General features: G+C 38.7%; 1 protein-coding gene across 1 annotated transcript in view; it reads left to right on the top strand.

The window, feature by feature from the left end:
- The window catches only part of HSD17B12 (hydroxysteroid 17-beta dehydrogenase 12), a 173,115-nt gene that overhangs the window by 114,466 nt on the left and 43,440 nt on the right, over positions 1-15,209 (top strand). The window lies entirely within an intron of this gene.

The following is a 15,209-nucleotide window of genomic DNA, read 5'->3' as shown; positions in this document are numbered from 1 at the left end:
AATTTTTTTTTTTTATTATACTTTAAGTTCTAGGGTACATGTGCATAACGTGCAGGTTTGTTACATATATATACTTGTGCCATGTTGGTGTGCTGCACCCATGAACTCGTCAGCACCCATCAATTCATCATTTATATCAGGTATAACTCCCACAGCAATCCCTCTCCCCTGCCCCCTCCCTATGATAGGCCCCGGTGTGTGATGTTCCCCTTCCCGAGTCCAAGTGATCTCATTGTTCAGTTCCCACCTATGAGTGAGAACATGCGGTGTTTGGTTTTCTGTTCTTGTGATAGTTTGCAAAGAATGATGGTTTCCAGCTGCATCTATGTCCCTACAAAGGACACAAACTCATCCTTTTTTATGGCTGCATAGTATTCCATGGTGTATATGTGCCACATTTTCTTAATCCAGTCTGTCACAGATGGACATTTGGGTTGATTCCAAGTCTTTGCTATTGTGAATAGTGCCGCAATAAACATACGTGTGCATGTGTCTTTATAGCAGCATGATTTATAATCCTTTGGGTATATACCCAGTAGTGGGATGGCTGGGTCATATGGTACATCTAGTTCTAGATCCTTGAGGAATTGCCATACTGTTTTCCATAATGGTTGAACTAGTTTACAATCCCACCAACAGTGTAAAAGTGTTCCTATTTCTCCACATCCTCTCCAACACCTGTTGTTTCCTGACTTTTTAATGATTGCCATTCTAACTGGTGTGAGATGGTATCTCATTGTGGTTTTGATTTGCATTTCTCTGATGGCGAGTGATGATGAGCATTTTTTCATGTGTCTGTTGGCTGTATGAGAAGACTTTTTAGAGATTTCTCCTAATCTAACTCTCATGAAATTTTAATACCACAAATACACTGTATATCCAGTTATGTACTATATGTATATCTCTGCTTTATAAAAAAAAAAAAATACAAATAAGATTCCCACTCCACCCTGACCAAGTTTCATCTGCTCTGTGGAGCTCTGCTCCAGTTGAAAATGGATTGTTTAGAAGGGAAGGCACATAAAGATTGAGTGATTCAGCTGGGGTTCAGTCTTGTATTTTTTTTTTCTTATGCCCCTTTTTGTTACATCTCAGCTACCTTGCTCTTATTACCAGAAACAGATGCTTTTATTTGGATAATCAGAATATTGAACTTTATTATGGAAACAATTCAGAAAATTGCATAGGAAAAAGAAAGGGCTTTGTTAACTTTCCCACCACTCTTTGAGAGCCATTTCTAGAAAGAAACAGGGCATCTAGTTCCGAAAAAAAAACTAAACTTCCTCATTAAATCTGTTTATCCCACTGCCAAAATTGGTGAGAACCAACTAATTGCCATTGTTTGTTTAGTTGGGCTATAAAAGTCAGATAAATTAAGATAATTTTTTAAAACATTTTCTAACATTTCTATAGTCATAAAGACCCCACCTGCCTTCCTCATTCTATAAAAGAATGGTCTTTTACATAATTTCCATAGTAGATAAGACAATTATTAAAAATCAATTAAACAAGTATGGCCCCACATACTACTGTTGCACCTGGGGTTAACCGTGGCTTTCACATGCTATCCTTTCCCAGCTCCTGCCTGGTCCATATCACACATCACCATGCCCTGTATACTGACACCACTATTCCCTCACTTATAGGAAGACCAGTAGGCAAAAATGAATGAGAACACAGGTCTGGTTTTTGCCTTTGTGTCTGCATGTTCTTAAATATACATATTGCCGGGAGTCCTTCACAATTTCCTCTTCCTTAGCCTAGATCTGGCATACATAAAGCACCACTGACATCTGTAAAAAATCTTGACTTCCTCAGCTTATATCTGGAATACATAAGTCACCACTGACATCTGTAAAAATCCAAATCAGCAATCGTAACTTATGGTTAGTATGGAAGCTGTCTTACTTCATCCTAACCTCCTTTCAAACTAGCGGTGGACTAGGGGATAAAGGCTAGTTTGGGCTGGAAGGGAGTTTGAGAATCCCTAATGAAAAGAGACTGAGGGAGAAAATCTTACTGCTTCTCTTGAACGGGTGCTCTTAGAGAATGACTTACTTTCAGACATAAATTCATCACAATTGTGTTTAGTTTTACATAAACTTTAGCTGCTTTTCACAGAAACTGCAGATGCACTGGGACTATGGCATTGGCATTGGAAAACGTTGGGCATCAGGTTGCTGCAGGGCTGGAGGGTTGTACAAGGAACTCTTTAGCTGTTCTTTCCTGCCCCCTATATGGAAAGGCTTCAATATGAGTTTAGGCATGATAGATCTGTTGAGGATGAGCATACAGGACACATGGTCTCTAAACACTTTTCCCCTGTTTCTAGAATCCTAGCACTTGTATCAATACATAAGCACTGATATTTAGACATAAGGACTGATATTTTCCCAGGCCTCATACACTAATGAACCATTGTTTTGATAGCCTAGTTCCTTAGTAAGTTGCTGTGAGTTAACAATTTGTACCCCTCCACATTCATTCATTCATTCTTTCATCAGTGAACTAGAGATACAACAATGAACAAGAAAGCTATACTGGGCTGGGCACGGTGGCTCACACCTGTTATTCCAGCACTTTGGGAGGCCAAGGCGAGCGGATCACCTGAGATCAGGAGTTTGAGACCAACCTGGCTAACATGACGAAACCCCATCTCTACTAAAAATACAAAAGTTAGCTGGGCAGGGTGGCGCACATCTGTAGTTCCAGCTACTCGGGAGGCTGAGACAGGAGAATCTTTTGAACCTGGGAGACAGAGGTTGCAGTGAGCTGAGATCGCGCCGTTGCACTCCAGCCTGGGTGACAGAGTGAGACTCTGTCTCAAAAAAAAGGAAAGCTATACTGCATTATTTATGTAGTATAATGTTCTAATAAGAAAAATAGTTATCTATGGGATAAGTGTTTTGAGTAGGGAAGGACAGGGTGTAATAAGAGTGTATGGGGGACAGGGGAGTTGATACAGGGAAAAATAATAGTAGCTTGGCCTAGCCAGTGGGGTAGGAAAAAGAAGGATTCCAGAAACATTTATAAAGGAAGTAGATGAAGCAAGACTTTGTAAGAGATTCCAAGTGGGAAGGAGAAGAGAGAATTTATGGATGACTTTCAGCTTCTGGCTTGATCATCTGCATCAACACTGCCATTTACTAAAATGGAGAATACCTTGAGGAGCCTTTTGGGGAGTCAAGATCATTTAAAACTGGAAATCTGGAGTTCCTCTAAGATGTCTAAGTTGGCTTGTTAAGTTGATAGTTGGAGATATATATATATGTGTGTGTGTGTATTTATATGTATATATGTATCCAGATTTCAATAGAGCTCTGTTCTACAGATACAGTTTGGTGATTAGTCATCTATGAGTAGTAATTGCATTGAAACAGTGGGCCTGGAGATCATCCAAGGAGAATGGAGAGAATATAAAGAGAAAACTGAAGACAGAGCTCTTTTGAGTTTCCTTCCTTCTCATCAAAGGCTGCCTGGAATAGATAGCATGAAGCAGGGGATAGTTTTCTGCATGAACTCAGCACTGTTCAATAGAAATGTAACACAAGCCACATAGTCATTTTAGCTTTTCTAATAGCCACATTTTTTTTAAAGTAAAAAGAAACAGATGAAGTTAATTTTTTTTTTTTTTTTTTGAGACAGAGTCTCGCTCTGTTGCCCAGGCTGGAGTGCAGTGGCACGATCTTGGCTCACTGCAAGCTCTGCCTCTTGGATTCACGCCATTCTCCTGCCTCAGCCTCCCAAGTAGCTGGGACTACAGGCGCCTGCCACCACACCTGGCTAATTTTTTGTATTTTTAGTAAAGACGGGGTTTCATCGTGATAGCCAGGATGGTCTCGATCTCCTGACCTTGTGATCTGCTCGCCTCTGCCTCCCAAAGTGCTGAGATTACAGGTGAGCCACCGCGCCTGGCCCAGATGAAGTTAATTTTTATGTATTTTATTTTAGCCTACTATATCTAAAATATTATTAATATTTCAATATATAATCAATAGAAGAAAATTTTAAAATATTTTGCATTCTTTTTTAATACTAAGTCTTTGAAATCTAGTATATGTTTTCCACTTAACAGCATATCTCAATTCAGACTAGCCACACTTTTCAGTGCTCAGTAGCTACATGTGGCCAGTGGTTACTGTATTTGACATCTCAACTCTAGTTCACCTTGGCCATCTCTCATCCTCAGTTTGTATGAGAGAATTGTAAGTATAATTTCTTGATTTTTCTTAGCATTTAGCAGTGGTTCTCAACCAAGGACAATTTTGCAGTGTATGACAATGTTCTGAAACATTTCTGATTGTCCTTCTTGGCTAGGGGAGGGTAGTTCTACTGTTCCCTAGTGGGTAAAGGTCAAGGATGCTACTAAACATCCTATAATGTGTATAGGACAGCCTCCCACAGCAAAGAATGATCCGTCCAAAATATCAGTAGTGCTGAGGTTGAGAAACCCTGCGTTAAAGTTATACTGTCCTGAAACAGTTCAGATTGGATACTTATTGAAAGATACTCACACAACTTTGATTTTGATTTCTAGTTGGTTGCAAATCAATAATAAAAATAATTATAGCTAATGTTTACATAATCCTTTAAAGTGTATAGCTGAACTTTTGCATACATTATCTCATTAGCTGGGCTGTAAGTTTAGTTTTCTTCCTACTCTACCACAAATGTCTCCTTAATCATAAGATTTAAGTAATTATTATTGACATTTATTAGCAAATATTTTACACTTGGATTGTAATTTTAATTTCTCAAGATTTTTGATGGAACTATTAAAATACTTCTGTGAGTTAAATTTTATTACTAGGTCATATTTCAACTCCATTCTTATGATTCTTTCACTAGTGTGGGTATAACCCTCTAGAACTTGTTGTGGGGAGGTCTGATATGTATGTTTTCTTACTCTTATGATTACCTGAATTTCTAGCTCCATCAACTTTCTTCTCTCCCTCATCCCCATCCATCCCACATACTCTCACCTCTGTCTAGTAAGGGCAAAATAACTTAGTCTCCTTCCTCTGCTTATGCAATTCTCACTTTTATAACATTCCCTAAAATATTCTATGTATAGATTGATTTCTAGTAAGATGTAGGAATCCACATTAAGTCATAGGAAGGAATTTTTTTCTACCAAGTTTTAATGAAACTAGTAAGGATAATAAGAAAAATAAATCAGCAGGGAACACCCCATTTGTTTGAATAGTGTTAAGCACCAAACAGTCAGTGCTTAATAAAGAAAATTAATATTTTCAGAATTACAAAGGAAAATGCTAAAACCCTTAGTCGTGAAAGAAACATTAAGTTTTCAGTAAGATAAGTGGAAAGAAAGCAGCCATGAATTGTGAGAATTTATCCTGAAAGGTCACTGTAACTTGATGAGACTATAAATGCTTAAGGTTGAGAAGTTAGATTCTTAACTCTGTTATATAAAAAAACTAAGCATCTACTGTCTTCTTTCAGGCAAATGCCAAGAAATACAGATTTCAGAAAGCTTATAAAACTTTGGCTGTTTAGAGAAAATGACATCCTTACTGCTTTGAATAAGCAAACAATTGGTTAACAAAGTGTGATTGCTGTAATGCTTACTTGATTCCTTAGGAGAGACTCTCGTGTGTGCTCCAGATTGGTTTGGAGGACTTTGCACAATACATCTCAGGGAGGCGTAATTTACCAAGGCCAAAGGAGTAGGCTTGGATTTGAAGTATGCCACAGACAATACTTTTTTCAAATTCCACTACTATGACTTTTTTAACTTTGTGAGATTCTGTATTATAGAAGGAGAAAGAAAGGTCCTCTTGGAAAAATATACTTAGTTTGCGATTCATTTAAAAAATCAACCAAAGCTTTATTCAAGCTTTTAATGCATTCTAGACAAGAATTTCCCCATGCCAGATGCTCTCAAGGCCTTCTCTGCCCATAGTGTTAATGGTATATACAAGTTGTAGCATCAAGAGAATCAGCTGGTACAAGGTGACCTGTGTTGCCCTACTGGCTTAGTGCATTCAGGACTTTTGTCATCCGTCGACTTTTTTGATTCTTTCCATACGCATTGCTCATAATTTTAAGAAGCCTCAGTTTAACAACAACAACATGTGTAGATAATAAAGGTCAGTTGATTGCAAAGAATCACTGATTGCCAAAGCTGGACTAGAACGTATTGTTCTTTTTTCTTCCTGTGCCCTTTATAAGTGAACACTTGCTCCACTAATGTTCTTGGTGAATTATTTTTTAATTAGTGTCCTTCCTTTTTCAGCTGAATGCAAACTCTTTGTTATCCTTCCCTGTGCAACCACTTTCCTCATTAAACCTTGTGGATTTGGGGGAGCAATTGTGTTGCATTTTTCTCCCGAAAACCTGATGTTTCCCAGAAGGTTCTGGGATAGATAATAGTTGAATATAAATATTTTATTTACTAAACTAAAAGATAGTTTGAGCAAAGATACCCATCAGAGTTAAGATCAGAGTAACTCTGTCTCTGTGTATACTTACATTTTCAAAGTTTCTTAACAAAAGACCCAGGAGTATTATTAGCTACTTGGGGAAAGGACTAGTTAGCTTCCAAATGGCAAACTCCCAGTTAATTGGTTTGGGATCCAGAGATGGCTTCCTTATAATTCAGTCCCCAGAGAAGCAAAGGAAGAGGAATAGATGTAGGCCTAGGAGAGAGAACCAAAGCACTATAGGAACAGTGCTGAGAAAAACTTTTCTAGAATTGCTTGGAAGGAAGGGAAATGGAGCATACTAGGAGTTTATGCAGCTTCCTGCTCCCTGTTGATTAAGGAAGTCACAAATAAAAGAGTCTTATTTCTTTAGAGGCTTTAGAAATACATAATGCTACAGATTCTCTTCTTGCTGTTCTCAGTGTTACAATTCGTTTTAAATTGCTCTCATTTGAAGTGTAAACACCTCTAAAGGGCTAATGGCACCTGTCATTTAATTCTTATTGGAACTAGTATATTCAGTCTATTCCTTGTCTACTTCTTGCTGGGTCAGTTGGCTATTTTAGTTAGTGAAAGACATGGAAAAGTCATTTTATTTTATTTTATTTTATTTTTTTTTGAGACGGAGTTTCGCTCTGTGGCCCAGGCTGGAGTGCAGTGGCCGGATCTCAGCTCACTGCATGCTCCGCCTCCCGGGTTTATGCCATTCTCCTGCCTCAGCCTCCCGAGTAGCTGGGACTACAGGCGCCCGCCACCTCGCCCGGCTAGTTTTCTGTATTTTTTAGTAGAGACGGGGTTTCACCGTGTTAGCCAGGATGGTCTCGATCTCCTGACCTCGTGATCCGCCCGTCTCGGCCTCCCAAAGTGCTGGGATTACAGGCTTGAGCCACCGCGCCCGGCGGAAAAGTCATTTTAAAATGGAGAACGATAGTCTTAAAAAAGGAAACTATGTGGTAGGTTGATAATCAGTGGGGTGCAGAGATGTAGACACGCAAAAGGACAAAATAAAATTATGTTGAGAGAGCACCAAAGGTAAACTTCATGTAGTTAGAATTATTATCCCCTACCCCCCACCCTTTTTTTCTGTAGCCCAGTATATGAGGATCAGGCTTAAGAAAGAGCAGATGCTATTATTCTAGGTATATAGGAAAGGGTTATAGGAGGATCATGGGATGATAGTTTGGGGAAAGGGCAGGATATAACTTTTGTGCTTTCTAAGGGTATAAAACACTTCCAAAACTTCCCTTTTGTAATACTGCAATCACATTTTGTTGCTAACCACCCAGAGTTACTGCAGACTCCACAGGTTCAGGAACACAGCCCCCAACAAAACTGCCCTCACTTCACATGCTAGCCACAAGTTTGGAGATCTTCAGACTATCTACACTTTTGATAAACTGGCTACAAATTCGTGGGTTCCTATGACACCCTCAGGTTCAATAATTAGCTAGAGTGATTCATGGAACTCAGGCAAGCACTCTACTCATGATCTTATAGTTTTATTATGATGGATAAAAGTCAGGATTAGTCAAATGAAGAGACACCACAGGGCAAGGTCTGGGGGCAAGTCCCCACCACAGAGTTTGTAAGCCCTGTCCTGGTGGAGTCAGGACACCTTACCTTCCAGGCACATCCTTGTGTTCAGCCACCAGGAAGCTCTACCGGCCTTCAGTTTTTATTGGGGGTTTCATTATGCAAGTAGGCATGATTGATTGAATCACTGGCCATGTGGTTTAACTTGATCTCCAATCCTCCTCTCTTTTCTTTAGGTTGGGCTGGCTTAAAGCCCCAGCCCTCTAGTCACAGAGTTGGTCTTTCTGGTGTTCAACCCCCATCCTGGGTCATGTTGATTCCACTACTGAGTATATATCAAGAAGGAAGAAAATCAATATATTGAAGAGATATCTGCACTCTATGTTTATTGCAGCACTATTCACAGTAGCCAAAATATGGAATCAACCTAAGAGTCTATCAGCAGGTGAATGGATAAAGAAAGTATAGTATATGTACACAATAAAATATTATTCAGCCATGAAAAAAAAAAAAAACTGAAAATCCTGTCATTTGCAGGAACATGATGGAACTGGAGGTTATCATGTTAACTGAAATGAACCAAGCCCAGAAAGGCAAATATCACATGTTCTCACTCATATGTGTGAGCTTAAAAAGTAGATCTCATGAAGATAGAGAGAGTATATTGGTGGTTACCAAAGGCTAGGAATGGTGGGGTGGGAATAAAGAGAGGTTGATTAATGGGTACAATTGTCTAATTAGATGGAAGAAATAAGACCTGGGTTAGATCATCAGGATGACTCTAATCCATTGTATATTTCAAAATAGCTGGAAGAGAATAATTCAAATGTTCCTAGCAAAAGAAAAGATAAAGATTTAAGGTTATAAATATCCCAGTTACCCTGATTTGATTATATGAATGTACCAAATTATAACGTGTACCCTGAAAACTTGTACATTTAACATGTATCAGTTTTAAAAATAAAAACACAGATGCGATCCAAGGGCCTGCCATGAATAAGAAAGACACTGTCATCAGGAAATTCCAGTGGTTTAGAACCTCCATCCTATTAACAAAGATCAGACAAAATGTTAACTGTACAGTACCTTTTCTTTCCTTTTTGTTGATTGATTCATTCAATCAACCATATACTAATTCATTAAACAAGTAAAATTCCAGAGCTATAACAGTAGACAAAAGAAATACTGTTTCTGCTTTTCTGGAAGATAGCCATGGAACAAGTGGTGGGAACGTGTTGCATGTAATGAAGGAGTATGTTACTAAGAAAGCTAAGGGTGTCACAGATAGTATCCCTGAGAAAGTCCTATTTAAGTGGAAACCTGAAGGCTGAATAATACTGGGAGAATAGACATGGGAAGGGTTTCCAGGTGGAGGAAACGGCATGTACAAAAGGCCTAAGGTGAATGTGCTTGGTGTGTCGGTAGAACTGACAAAAGCCCTGTGAATCCAGAGCAGAGGTTTCAAAGGGGACAGTAGCAAGAGATGATTCTGGGGATTAAGCAGACCCAGATCATGAAAGTCTGAGAAAAGCAAGACCATAAGTTTCGTACAATGGGAAACCATTTTAGAATTGTAAGCATGACTTGACAACATATTAGAATTTTAGAGAGATTCTGACTCCCACATGGAACAAGACAAGAATTGATAGGAGGAGGCCAGTAAGACTATTTCAGCAGTGAGACATGAGATGATGATAATTTACATTAGGAGGATAGCAGAAGTGAAATGACAAAGAGGGGTGTTTAGGAAATAGAAATAGCACCAATTTCTGATGAGGGTCCTCATCGGAGGTCTTGAGTGAAGAAGAAGGAGGAGGAGGAGGAGCAGGAGGAGAAAAGTAGAAGAATGGTTTTGTGTTTTTTAAATCATTATTGCCGACATGTATTGAGCACTCTTTCATGCCAGCCACCATGCTAATGAATTTCATTTAATCCTCAACAACCCTATAAGGTAGATATTGATATTTCTATGCCCGTTTTACAGAGAAGAAACAGTTATAGAGTTAGACATTGTCCAGAATTAGATGACTAGCAGTTAGCAACTTCCAGGTTCTGACTTGAGCGACAGGGTACCATTTCCCTAAGACAAGAAACCCTGGATCAGGAGCAAAGTCTGTTGAGAAAAATGATGATTTCACTTTGGGATATGTTAAGCTTAAGAGAGTGGTGAGAAAGCCAAGTAGGGATTCAAGTAGTTGAGTCGCTGGGCACACATGCCCTTCCTTGCTAGAAGGGAACCTTCTTTGTGTTAAATGTTGAAGAAGCCTGGTGTAGACAATCATGGCAAACAGAATAGGTGCATGGATTTTTTTTTTTTTTTAATGTGCTAGGAGACTCATCAGGAACATTATCAGACTAAGTATAGTGCCTTGTAGTTCCATTAGATATGTTGGCTGAGATTGGATTTGTAAAGTGAGCATAGGACTTTTAGAATTCATGTTTATTTCCGTTTACTTGAAAACCACTTGCTAATGGTATTAATTAAAGCAGAACCTTTTACTTAAAACTGGGTAATTAGCTCTGTTATTTCAGAAATATAAATAGAACTGTAAGTCATGAAATTGATGAATGTTCTTCCCACCAGCTAACATTTAACTACCAACCTCATGTCATCTTTCTTCATTCCCTCTTCCAATTTTATGTATAGCAAATCTTACCTAGTTTTGTAATGAAGATCATGTAGCAATTTATAATTAAACAGTGGAAGTGAAATGTTCTGTTGTTGCTTCTGATTCAGTCTTAATTTTTCAATTTCTGATTAAAGCACTGCAAATTTAAAGTCTTGTAAACTCTCTTTTATTTGGAAATTGCTACTCACAAATGTATGAAAACTGTAAAGTTTGCAAAATGTTTTACATGGTGTTCCAAATATCATCTGTCAGAGTATGAACATGTGCTAGCTAAAGCAATATGTTAAATAAGGCAAAGATGGAATTTACTTTGCATCACTTTCCAAACTCTCTCTATAGGCTGTAAGAATGGATCTAATTGAATGAAATAAAGAGGATAGAGGAGCAATGAGGATAAATGTAATCAGTATAAATAGCAGCAGCTCTGGTTAACTGATGCCCAGAGTCCACTCTCTCAGAAGGATCTCTCCACTTTGATGCTGGTCATACGTAATAAAAGCAGGGTACTTTGGGCTTGAGCACAAAATAGGAGTTGGATAAATTTTTGTTGAATAAATGACCATGCAACAATAACAACTCTTCGTCTTCCATTTATTAACATATTACTATGTCCCAGGCATTGGGTTAAAGATTGTATGTGTATGATCTCATTTAATTCTTAAATTACTATCCCCATTTTGTGTCTAAGGACAATGAGGCAATCACTAGTCTCTTGTTAGGAGCTGGTAGTAGTGGAGCTGGGACTGAAACCTGGTTCTGTTAGGACTCTGGGGTCTGTACTCTTTTAGCTCAAAAATGTAAGACGGGAAGTTTCCCCCACTTTTGGTATATACACTGTTAGTAAAGTGTCCGTTTTAAAAATTCAGTTTGTTTTGAAATATAATGAGGTAGCAGCATTTTTAAAATCTCTTTTCATTAACTCTGAGTGCTGGAACTGGATTAGCATTTATAACCACAAATGTTACTGAAATATAAACTTTCTGCTTTGATACAATGGGAAGGAAACAGGAGGGGATACTTTGCATTATTTGATGTATGTCGGGAAGCCCGGCCATTAGGCAACATATTTGTAAACCACCTTAATTTCCTATATCTCTGATTAATCTGGAAAAAGAAGCAGGTTGAAGGTGATCTGTAGAGGGCTACCTGTATCTGTTAGAATTGTTTATTCAAATGGATTTTTAATTTCTAGTAATTTATTGTTGTTTGCTCCTCTCTCACGCCCAACCCAGATACCAAAAATCTAATTTTCTGATGACATCATTTTATCTCTATAGCAGCTGGCTTTGAGAGAGGAGTCTAAGTTCAGTGAGATCAACAGCAAACGAACTTAGAAGAAACAGAAATCTTGTAAATATTCTTTTTTTTAAGAATGTGAAATTTGGAAATGATTTTTAAAGCAGTATAATTTAGAAATTATATATATGTGTGTGTGTGTGTATGTGTGTGTGTGTGTGTGTGTGTATAAAATTCAGAATTACTCCGTGGATTTCCTGTGTCTTTAAAATGCAACACACAATGATATTAGTGTTTTTTGAGGTTCTGGATGGGGGCCGAGGAGAGCGTAGCTAAGCATGGCCTCTGTCAGTTCTTCTTTGCAAGGATCGACTCTTGAGAGGATGGCTCCTCTGCCCTCCACCACCTTTTCTTTCCACTTCCTTTGGTGTTATTCTTAGTCTGTTTTCACCTGTTCTCTGCCTGCCTCATCTCTTCTGTTGAGCTCTTCCCAGTCTTAGACCTCTAGTCAGAAACCAATGGGAAAGATTTTGTTGCTGTCCAACACCCTACAGTGACTGGGATGGTGGTGGGAATTCCGTGATGACATAGATATCTATCTATTGTTTCCTGAGAGACATCATGTGTTGATACACAATAAAAAGGTTTTTCGGGTCACTGAAAAAAATGTTTAAATCTGTCTCTGGCGCCTCACTTGAAGAATTCAAGAAAACTCACTAATAAACATGTTTAATGCTAATTTAAGACGCAACCATTTAGAAGGGATTTTCAACTATCTGAATAATGTTGGAACAACATGTGCCATTGTTTGGTTTGGTGAATCCTATAATGAATCCTGTAATATGTAAAGATGGCATCGCGTGAACCCATTCTTAATGAGATTAAATTATAATGGGAGTATTTCCATCCTTCACTCCTACTCAAAGCCTGTTCTTTCTTTTGCAATTCCCTGAAAGCTTTTTGCCTGCTGTTTGGTTATTGCTGCCACCTGACGTCTCAAAATAAAATTGCAGTGGGTTTGCTTTTTCCAAAAGATTCGCACTGTTCTGCATTTTATGGAAATAAGTATTTGAGAGCCACAGTTTTTTCTCTATATTCCTAAATAAGAGCATTCTGAAGTGATTCCCTGTGGTAGGGAGATCATGCATATCATTCATTCCACAAGCAAAAGGTGGAACTAATAGTGCAGGAGAGAATGTAGGAGTCCTAATCCCTAGAATAGGACAAATTGCCATTGTGACCTTGGTGTGTACTTCACCTCATAAAATTGGACTCAGCGCTCTTAACAGCCTTATTCTGGCTTTAACGTTGTTTTATTGTGTGTACTTTTTTTTATAAAAGCATAGCCCTTCTCCACGATACTATTTTTTTTTTGGACTAAAGTTCTCAGTGTTGAACAGGTTTTCTCTTTTTTTTTTTTTTAAACTGATACATACTATTTCTACATATTTATAGGGTACATGTTATATTTTATTACATGCAGAGAATGAGTAATGACCATGTCAGGGTGGCTGAAGTATTTATCACTTTGAGTATCATTTCTATGTGTTGAGAACATTAAAAGTCCTCTCTTCTTGCCATTTTGAAATATACAATACATTGTTGTTACCTAGAGTCACCCCACTCTGCTATTGAACATTAAAACTTATTCCTTCTATCTAACTATATGTACCCACTAACCATCCTCTCTTCATCCCTCACCCACCCACACACACCTGCCCCACCTTCTGGTATCTATTATTCTACTCAACGCCATGAGACCAACTTTTTTTAGCTCCCACATATGAATGAGAACATGCGATATTTGTCTTTCTGTGCCTGGCTTATCTCACTTAACACAGTGACCTCCAGTTCCATCCATGTTGCTATAAATTACAGGATTTTATTCTTTTTGTGGCCAAATAGTATTTTATTGTGTATATATACCACATTTTTCTTTATCCATTTATTTGTTGATGGACACTTAAGTCAATTCCTTATCTTTGCTGTTGTGAATGGTGCTGCAGTAAACATGGGGGTGCAGGTATCTATTTGATATACTGATTTATTTTCCTTTGGATAAATACTGGTAGTGGGATTGTTGGATCATATGATAGTTCTATTTTTAATATTTTGAGAAACCTCCATACTGTTTTCCATAGTGGCTATACTAATTTACATTCCCACCAACAGTGGATAAGAATTCCGCTTTCTCTGCATCCTTGCCAGCATCTGTTATTTTTTGACTTTTTAATAACAGCTACTCTAACTGGGGTAAGATGATATCTCATTGTCATTTGGATTTGGATTTCTGTGATGATGGGTGATGTTGAGCATTTTTTCATTTATCTGCTGGCCATTGGTATGTCTTCTTTTGAGAAATATCTATCCACATCCTCGGCCCACTTTTTAATAAATTTACTTGTTTTTTAAACTGTTCAGTTGTTTGAGTTCTTTGTATATTCTAGATATTAGTCCCTTGTCAGATGGATAGTTTGCATATATATTCTCCGATTCAACAGGTTGTCTCTTCACTCTGTTGATTATTTCCTTTGCTGTGCAGACGCTTTTTGGTTGAATATGTTTTCTTATAGAGCTATGTTAAATAGATGTTCACATTTTCGTTGTTTGCATAGATAGCTTTGATAGCTTTCCTTTGCTCAATTATCAGAGACACAGCTGAAGACTCTGTTGTTTTTTTGGATTTTTTTTTTGAGACAGAGTCCCGCTCTGTCACCCAGGCTGGAATGCAGTGGCGTGATCTCGGCTCACTGCAACCTTCATCTCCTGGGTTCAAGCAATTCTCCTGCCTCAGCCTCCCAAGTAGCTGGGACTACAGGCATGTGGCACCGTGCCTGGCTAATTTTTTGTATTTTTAGTAGAGACGGGGTTTCACCCGTCTAGACCATGTTAGCCAGGATGGTCTAGATCTCCTGACCTCGTGATCTGCCCGCCTCGGTCTCCCAAAGTGCTGGGATTACAGGCATGAGCCACCACGCCCAGCGACTCTCTATTGTTTTTTTTTTTTTTTTTTTTTTTTTTTTTTTTTTTTGAGGCGGAGTCTCGCTCTGTCGCCCAGACTGGAGTGCAGTGGCCGGATCTCAGCTCACTGCAAGCTCCGCCTCCCGGGTTTACGCCATTCTCCTGCCTCAGCCTCCCGAGTAGCTGGGACTACAGGCGCCCGCCACCTCGCCCGGCTAGTTTTTGTATTTTTAGTAGAGACGGGGTTTCACCGTGTTAGCCAGGATGGTCTCGATCTCCTGACCTCGTGATCCGCCCGTCTCGGCCTCCCAAAGTGCTGGGATTACAGGCTTGAGCCACCGCGCCCGGCCGACTCTCTATTGTTAATACAGCCATAACCAGAATAACACTTCTCTACTTGCTTAGT

The sequence above is a fragment of the Trachypithecus francoisi genome, unplaced genomic scaffold, assembly GCF_009764315.1.
Source record: "Trachypithecus francoisi isolate TF-2019V2 unplaced genomic scaffold, Tfra_2.0 Lachesis_group8, whole genome shotgun sequence".
Taxonomy (NCBI): domain Eukaryota; kingdom Metazoa; phylum Chordata; class Mammalia; order Primates; family Cercopithecidae; genus Trachypithecus; species Trachypithecus francoisi.
Note: the sequence above shows the minus strand (reverse complement) of the source record. Positions and strands in the feature narration are given on the sequence as shown.